The sequence below is a fragment of the Vanellus vanellus genome (assembly GCF_965231255.1).
Source record: "Vanellus vanellus genome assembly, chromosome: 2".
NCBI classification, from domain to species: domain Eukaryota; kingdom Metazoa; phylum Chordata; class Aves; order Charadriiformes; family Charadriidae; genus Vanellus; species Vanellus vanellus.
This window is the reverse complement of record NC_138906.1, coordinates 142231966-142240995: the sequence shown is the minus strand read 5'-3', so window position 1 is coordinate 142240995 and position 9030 is coordinate 142231966.

Below are 9030 nucleotides of genomic sequence, written 5' to 3'. Positions count from 1 at the left end.
GGTGGGCTTCAGCTGGCTGAAAACTTGGCCTTAATTTGAACACCCTTACAGGTATAACTGGCTAAGCCCATGAAAGGATTTGGGCAAGAAAGGCAATATACATGTAACTATGGCAAAAATTAAATTGAAGCCATTACCTGAGGTGGTGCCCTCATGCCCTCATCCTTTTTGCATGCTGTTTGCAGTGGAAGTATAACATATACAACATAAAGAGACAGGGGCCTGAGGAGAAGGGAAAGCAAGAAAATAACTGAAATCCAGGAACAGCTTCTCTATGGTGGCCTCTAGCTCTGAGAAACCCCGTTTGGAAATCTTACTTACTGGGTTTGGTTTCTAGGCACGCTGAGAAGTCTCCAAGCAAACTGTCATAAAACCGTTTGGCAAATCCCAGCATCCCCTCTGTGTTGTTCCTCTTTCTTTTCTGCTTCATGCCTCATTCTGCCCTGAAAACAGAGTTGTTATGTTTCTTTTTGTCTGTTAAAAATGACACAGCTTTCAGTGGCATATCTAGGTTGTATCGAAGAGCAGATCAGCATTTGGAAGTGCAAATCAGTCCATTAAGCTAAACAAATTGGCTCCCGTATTTCACTTTTAAAATGTGTCTTTAGGTAGCTTTATGTGGCAGGTTTGCTGCTGGCTCAGCTACTGTCACCTTTTGCTTGCCCTTCTCTAGGCTGATAATCACAGCAGCTCCTGGTGCACAGGCACCTCGCTCTTCTATGGACCTCTCAGGGCATCCGAGACATACAGGAAAGTTTATTACTGTCTTGTTGGAGAGTTTTGCATGGGCTGTTTGATGAGCCACCAAAAGTCCTTCAGCGCCGCAGTATGTAGCTGTGCTCATACACATTTTATGGATCCTTTTCTTTTGGATCTAGCTATGCTCATTTTGCTTCTGTGTAACATCACTTAGGAGGTAAAGGGAAAGAGGTGGCAGTTCTTACGAAATTCAGTCTGATTAACACCTAGATTGGTGTTGATGGACTTGCTGGAAAGCTTGCTCAGTCTTTATTACTAGGAAATAAGGGGAGATTCAGGAACTAGAGAAAAAGCAGGGGGAATCAAAAGGCCACCTGTTAAAAAAACACAACTGGACAAACTCGGTCCACTCCCCTAAGATGTCTGACATGTCAGAGAGCACCAGAGCTTCCACTCCAGATGTGGTGGCAGAACTGTACTGCTGTGGACAGTGACAGATTCACTCAGCCTGTAAGATAAGCCTGAGGTCTCTAGGAGAGATGCTGGGCCGTTTGTTACCCTTTTATTACTGTCGATTGGAAAGCAAGTTAATAAAACCAGAAAGACTTAGAAAAAATGACCATTTATTTTTAAAATAAATAAAAGATGGATAAGTCCTCAGGTGGTGTCAGTTATGAATTTTCATTGACTTTTTATCCACTGTGAGTTGGTTAGACCAAATCTTGCCATAATGATATTTGAGGATCAGTTAACCCTGTTCACCCCTAACCTACAATAATGTTACTTTGAGAGTATGAATGGCTGAAGAAGGCTGGAACAGTTCCATCAAAGCCAGCATGATTTTTAGCAATCTTTATGCTGTTTCTTTGTAGGTTGCATCCAATTCTATGGTAGTGTGCTTCTGATAATTACTCACTAAACCAGATACTTCATGTTGTCAGCTCGTGAAATGCCTTAAAGCAAAAAGGAACAGTTTCCTGGGTCCTTTTCTCTCTGTTGCACTCCCACAGTTTAAACCTGTTTTGGCAGTCATTTACGACATGACTAGTCCCTAGGCAGCAGCTAGATTACTTGTGCAGCTGTTTGTAAAAGTAAATGTTTTCTGCATTCAAAGTCAAAATGTTTACCTAGTTTGTCTTGATAAATTATAGGAGCAGAAGTCAGTCTAGCAGAGGAGAGGGGATAAAATCATAGTTGCATTTCTCCTTGTGATTCCCTGAACATGTCCTGGGAAATTTGGTCTTACCTGGTTTCTAGTCTTTTGGAGAAATAAGCCGATGCCTTGAGTGTGCAAGGTACTCGGTTGGTATTCTTGGTGTAGCATCTAACTGTGGAAAAAAATAATTGCTGTTTGCTGAACAGAATAAACATCTTAATACTCGTTACTCTAGAGAGATTATATCTCCCCAATTCTACTCATCATCTGTCACTCCTGAGCTCCCAAAAGAGGAGGTTTACAGTAAAGTAACATGGTACTGTGGTCTCTGAAGGTTTGTTGTACAGCCAAATTCTTACCTGGAACAAGAATCAATTCCCAGTTTATTGCTCCATTCGTTATCATCTTCAGCCATGAGGTAAATTATAGACTATTTTCCATGTATGAAAGTTTGACTCTTTCTTTATACAGATTATAGAATGTATAGATTACTGAATAAACCTCACTCCCCAAAAGGCCTCAAAGCTCTTAGAAAGTTAGATCACTTCTCTTGTACCAAAACACACGTGAAGTCTGGTAATCTGCACTGTCCCAGAGAAGCAGAAACTTCTTAGTGACTTGTAGGTCTCAATTCAATATTTAGTATATCTAGGATTTGATCTGTCAGTTACAGTGAATTTTAGGAATAAATCCTGCTCACTGGCATCTGTTGCTCAATATGAGCCAATATAATACCTTGTTGTGGTTTAGGCCAAATCAGCTACGGGGGACCTGGGGGACCCCAGATGGGACTGACAGATGCTCCCCTCTACCCCTCTTCAAAGAGAGAGGCAGAGGAGGAAAAAAGAGAAGTATGAGTTTAGAAGGAACTAAACTACTTTAATGAAATATTAATAATAAAATAAAAAGAAATACTGAAATATATACAAAACCGTATCAAGCTCCCGAGATGACAATCACGACACCGGCTGGCACTGGGGCAGTCCCAGGCTGGACTCAGTGACGGATGGGAACGGGATTCTGGATCTGCATTCAGGATCGGGATCACAGGCAGACAAACAGAGTCCTCCTCAGACATTGGCCATTGAAGAAAGAGTGAGCTGACCCTTTGATCCCTCAGCTTTTATACTGAGCATGAGGCAGATGGGATGGAATACCCCGTTGGTCAGTTTTGGGTCACCTGTCCTGTCCACTCCTCCCTGCAGGTGGGACCCCACTATGCTTTTCTGCTTCTGACCCTCCAATGGGGCAAAGTAACAAAGTGAGCTGCCCTTGGGTATTACAACAATAAGTATAAGCAGGAGCCTCTCTGCACACCATGCCTGGGCATCAGCTATAAACATTGGTCTTACCACTCTGAGAGAGTGAACATTGTCTGCATAATATGCTGTTAATTTCAGTAGTTAGAAGAGGCCCAGCTAAGAAGCAAAGTTACTGAACAAAATTGGTTCTGCTTTACCTCAAACCAGGACGTACCTGAAGCCAGGACCGATGTGCTTACTACAGCCAAGGTCATGTAGAAGGTGAGGAGGAACATTTTGGGTCAACTAGAATTGCTTCAGCATTAGTAACTTCCTCCACAGATGCAGCTGGTCCAAACGGCCCTGCCTAAATGCAGGTCCCACAGAAGGAGGAAGAGGCAAAGCTCGTGCAGTGCGAGGGTGTGAGGTGATACTTCCACAAACGACCCAAGTGCCACCATGCTGATAGCCAAGCCTAGCAAGCAACCCAACAGGGCTCAGAAACTCTGCACAGCTGACAAACGAGGGCATGAATGGAAAGTGGGAACGCTGACAAGCCTGCTACTACTTAACACATTTTGGAGAATGAATAGCTGAGACATATGGGGAGAGGTCAGTAGGCCAACATGCATCTCTCTACCATCCAGATTTGTAGCAAGCACTACAACTAATACGGGTGCTCGGCCTGAGAGAAAAATAAGCAAAATGAAGAAAGGAATATGAAACCTGCATATCCTTCTCCATTTGCTACCTTTTGATGGCACTGCTTATACAGATCTTGCTCACTGTGCGTATAATTCATTTGCTGCTATTACTGGCAGGAGTTAATTCAGAGTACCTTAACTTATTGAGAGAATTACTGGCAGCAGATGGATATCAAGCTGAGATGAAAGGCAAGGATGGCTTGGTGTTCCACTAAGTGGGCAGAGCCAGGTGATTACTCTAGAAGGCAGTTAAAACAGAATTAAATTCAACAGTGATATGGAAAAATAACATATATATATATATAGAACAAAGGCCATAGCTGCCTGTGTAGTGACATCATATTGGCAGGAGGTCAACAGGCAACTGATTTCACCGAAACGCTGTATTTTCCAAAGGGTGTCTTTATAAATAGCTCTTCACTAACAAATAGCAGAAAGACTTGGAGATTTCACAAGTTTTACCTGAAAAAAAGATGAAAAAGGGAAGTATGAGGACTGAGAACTGCTCAGACATTCAAACAGAACAATTTTTTTCATTTCCATTTATTACCATAACATAGCTAATTTATTGTCTGTTAGATACTATTAGCTTGTTTATTATTTATGCTTAATGTGGAAGTTCTGGAAAGGATGTTCATCATCCTTTTGAATTAGCTATTCAAATATGCTGTTATATATAGGAAACAGACAGGATGAGGAAATCCGTCTTCTGCTACAGACATGAAATCAGTCCTATAAGGAAAGAGGAATGCTTGAACTTTAACCTTATGTTCATTTGAATTTGCAGCAGGCTGTTACACAGCATTATTCAGAATATGTAGCAGATACTCTTCAATGGAGCTAAGTGTGTCCTTCTCAGGACTTTTGCTATCGGCGAGAATATACACGTTGCTCTGATTCTGCTGCTCTGAGCAGAAGGTCTCAAATCAACGGGCTCTCATTCTTTCCGGAGAGCATCAAGCAAAGGAGTTCTCCCTCTTGTGGAGTCAAATGTAACTTCACTGCAAATTTTAAATTCTGCTTCCATGACCACACATTCACACTGAGCCAGATGGGACCTAACTCCTAAGATAGCAAGAGAAAGGTGAATTTAATTTGCAGCTTTCCTTATGTGATGGCATTGCATGGACAAGAGCAATGGCTAGCCAGAAACAAGGCGATGTCATCACAGCAAGCATATTTTGACGCAAGCACTTACTGTGTCATTGCAACCAGGTTCTGAAATTCTTTTTTTTTTTTTGTGCTGTTGTAGAAGCACATCTAAATAGCTTGGGTGTCTTGTTCAGCAGCTTGTCATGAACTTATGGTCATTACCACCAAATTTGCCTTTGCTCTATTTCTAAATGACTCTTTGCAGTTCCCCTCTAAAGAGGAAGGATTTATTACGGTTTTAAACCAGTGCATGTTCCTTTCTTTTTTCCGGTCTCTGCACGTAGGTAGAATGTTCTTAAACAGCCCCAAGCATTTTTTTTTTTTTTCCAATTTAAACTTTCTTTGCCCTCCCTCCAGCAAGTGTGGCTCACAGTTGTTTTTGGCTCTGTGAAGTGAACATTTCTGAGCACTAAGTAAGTATATTGCTGAATTAATCTTTGTTCTGTTTGTATGCCAAAATGTATTCAGTTCCATCACTTGACACACAGCACATTTTGGGTGACCAGCTCTTTAAACACCTACTAATATCTACTGTGCTCTTTATTGAATTGTAGCATGGATCAATTAATTTTCATTTCCTCTACATGTTAGAAAAGTGTCGACTCACGATCCTTTGCTTTAATGTTTACCTCTCCTGTTCCAAACCCATGATCATGTAAACCAAATTCCATTCCCTTCCTTTGAATCTAATACTGACCTTTCTAGGTAGCTAATAACCAGATATTCCAGTAGCCCATTCGTCTTTCATGTTTTCCAGTGACATCCATTACATTAAATGTATGTTTCTAAATAAGCACTTCTAATTTCTTGTGGTTATAATCCAGGCTCCTGATGGATAAGTCAAAGAAGTTATTCTCCTGTTATTTTGTGGCATCTTATTTAGGTTTGCGTTTTATTTTCCTCATTTGCCTTTCTTTTTTTTTTTTTTAAATTTTAGAGCTATTGAGCCACTTGCAAAATTATAGCACTTCACATAGTTGCCTGGCTGCCACTCCTCATAAGCCACAAATCAATCCTGCGGGGGAAAAAAAAGGGAAGATTTACAAAACCTGATAGCTTATCAACTTGAGAACAGGGACTTGACAGATCTAGTACTACAGATTCAAAGATTGTGCAATAATACTTCTAAAGTTCCTATTACACAACAAAGGTAAATTTCAAGAAAAGATCTTTAGGAAGAGTCTTTAGTTTCAAGTGACACGTGCTGAAGGCACTTTGTCCTGTAACAGAGCTGTGACCTGGCCCAGTGTCAGGTCGTGCATCTCTCAGGTTGTTTCACACCTCAGTATCCTCATCCTACCTAATGGGTGAAGGCATTTCTTCACCTCTGTACCCGGGGATCACACTACAGCCCTTATGGCTCTTCAGGCTCACGCAAAGCCCAGACATCTTCAGGCTTTCTGTGGCTGATACATTCCTCTATCAACTTCTGTTTTCCTTTGCTGACACAGAAATGGAATCTGGTACCAGTTCTCTTCTCCCATTTTTAGTCAAAGAACTGTGATTTTTCATAAAAACAGAGAGTCCTGTATTTTCTTGATTCCTAAAGGGCTTGTACTACTCCCAAGTACCGTATTGTCCCAGCATTTGCCCCTGAAAGACCCTTCCCACCTCTGCAGGTGGGCTGCTCTCCAGGCTCTCTTGCCCCTGCAGCCTGCCAGGCTGCCCTTACGCACCTTCATGGGCTACGTCTTCCAAAGGCTCCCCGCGTTATCCATACCCCAGTCCCTGCTGCCACAGAGATGCCAGCTGACAAACTCCATGTCAAACAGCCTCCTCCTTATGTTTGGTTATGTAATGATGAGATACTTCGCCTGGATGCCAAGATCTCTGAAAAAGTGTTCATTATTTGACTGCATAATTGAGCGTCTGTGTATAGCGTAAAAAGATGTGTTTACCCTGAGAAAAAGAAAGCGTTTGGGCGAAGAATTACTAATAACTGCATTGAGAAAGAGCCCCGCTTGGAATAACCAGAATTTTTTTCTGTCCATAAATGCTTATTTTGTTGTGTCATAGAGAACACAAATAAAGGTTAGAATCTCATTGCTCTCCTGGGAAACCAACTTGTGAGATGTAAGGCAGGGCAAATTTAATTCACAATACTCTTTTTATGCTTTAAAACCACACAACTATAGCATTTGCCAAGGATCAGATGTTTATTTATTTAAATACTTCAGCATCTATGACTTGCTTTAGGTATTTCACAATAACTTACATGTATTATTTGTAAGGAGTGAAAAAAATCAACAAACACGTTAACGTTTCTGAGATTCTGATGTCCATAGAGAATTTCAACAATATTATTCACATTTATAACCTTGTATCTGACTGCTACTTTCTTTCTGTCCATAAAGAAAGAAAATGAAGGCTTCTGCGTCATGCCCAGAAAGTTGACAGATTCATGCAAAACCAGATTTTGGCAAAAAACAGACAAAGAAGTTTCTCAGGTCTGAATTCTCTATAGACATGGTCTTAGTAGGTAGCCCTTATTACATTACCTGTAGTGCCTGCTATCTCTTACCACCTGAGATGTCACCTCAGGTGTCTCAAATCACCTAGAACTTTGGTCCTGCAAGGGAACGCTTCAGAGGATGGTACAGCGCTGCCCTGCTGTGACACATAGCTCAGCACCAAGCATGACTTTGAACTCCGTGGAGGCAAAGACAGTTTGGTACTGACTTCTAGGGTTTATACTGTCCTTGTGCCCTGATGCAGTCTGCGACCGTGGCTCTGTCATTAACCAGTGCTTTGTAAGAGATGGGGCGAAAATGTAGTATTTCCGTACGATCGTAGAGCATGATCAAAATGGTGCTATACTCTAACAGAGGCATGTGTTGTGTGTGTGAAGAGTACGTGGGGATGTCCTCAGCTGGGCAAACTCAGCTACACCCCAGGTCTTCTTTCCTCTTCGTGACTTGAGATTGCGATGCTTAAGTGATGCTATTGCTCACAAATTGTGGCTTCCAAAAAGCAAAACGCGCATCTCTAATATCTTCATTTTTACCTTAATTTAGTGCACTTTTATTGTTCATACTTTGTGCCAAAAGAAAAACCCGTTGAAAGGAAACTGCCACAGCAGACGGTATTGAAATACAAATAGAAGGTTTCACAGGAGCCCTGTCAGCAAAGACTGTGCTGTAGATGCATGAAATTACATTCCTGCAAATGACCTTACCATGCGAGGAGGGAATGAAGAGATGTTTAAGTAGCAATGGTTGCCTTCTTCCCTGTTCCATTGCTCTTTCTCTGGGCAGAAATCAATACAAGGTCCCTTCCAACCTAAACCATTCTATGAAAAGGCAATAATGCTAGAAGATACAGGGACTTGTATAAGTTTAAATTCCCTTAATTGGGGTTCATTGAATAGGAGTAATGAAACTCAAATTAGAAACAATATATGTTATATTCAAATGTAATTGCAGAAAGGAAGTACGACTTGCCAACAGGGATAACAAATGGTACTACATATCAGCAAAGCATATTAGAGCTGGAGCAGTTGTTTTTATGATCTAGGTTGCAAGACGAATGGCTTCTTTGTAATGACAGTTATTGTCTCTTCCATTTCAGGAGACTAACAATTTGGACTAGTTGCACATTCCTGTGTGCCACACTGAAAAACTTAATGTTCAAAAGACCGATCCTAGCTCTTAACTGCCCTTTTCTTTCATGGCACCTGCTGGTGAGTGCATTTCTCCTGTGCACGTGCCTGTGCTGGGTGTAGTGCAATGGACACCTACGTGACGTGAAGACCTGGCAGCTGGTACTGGAGGCTCTCTGCGTGCTCAGTAGGAGACCTCACTAGCAGGAACTGGTGAGGCCTGAAGTGTTGGGCAGGGGCTCAAGGGATTTTGTAAGCATCAGTAGGTTTTAATTTCTCCTTGTGAATTACTTAAATAAATTCCACCATGGAGAAAAATTAGTGTGATTCATGGGGTCCCACCTTTGGTAGTTCTAGGCAAGCAATGGACACTACGAAAAAGTGAAGTCTTTTCCCTGAATATACTCTAGCTGGAACACGACTCACGGAACATGAGCCCTTACAGTGTTCCACGGCAGATTGTTCTGCTGGAAAGCAAAA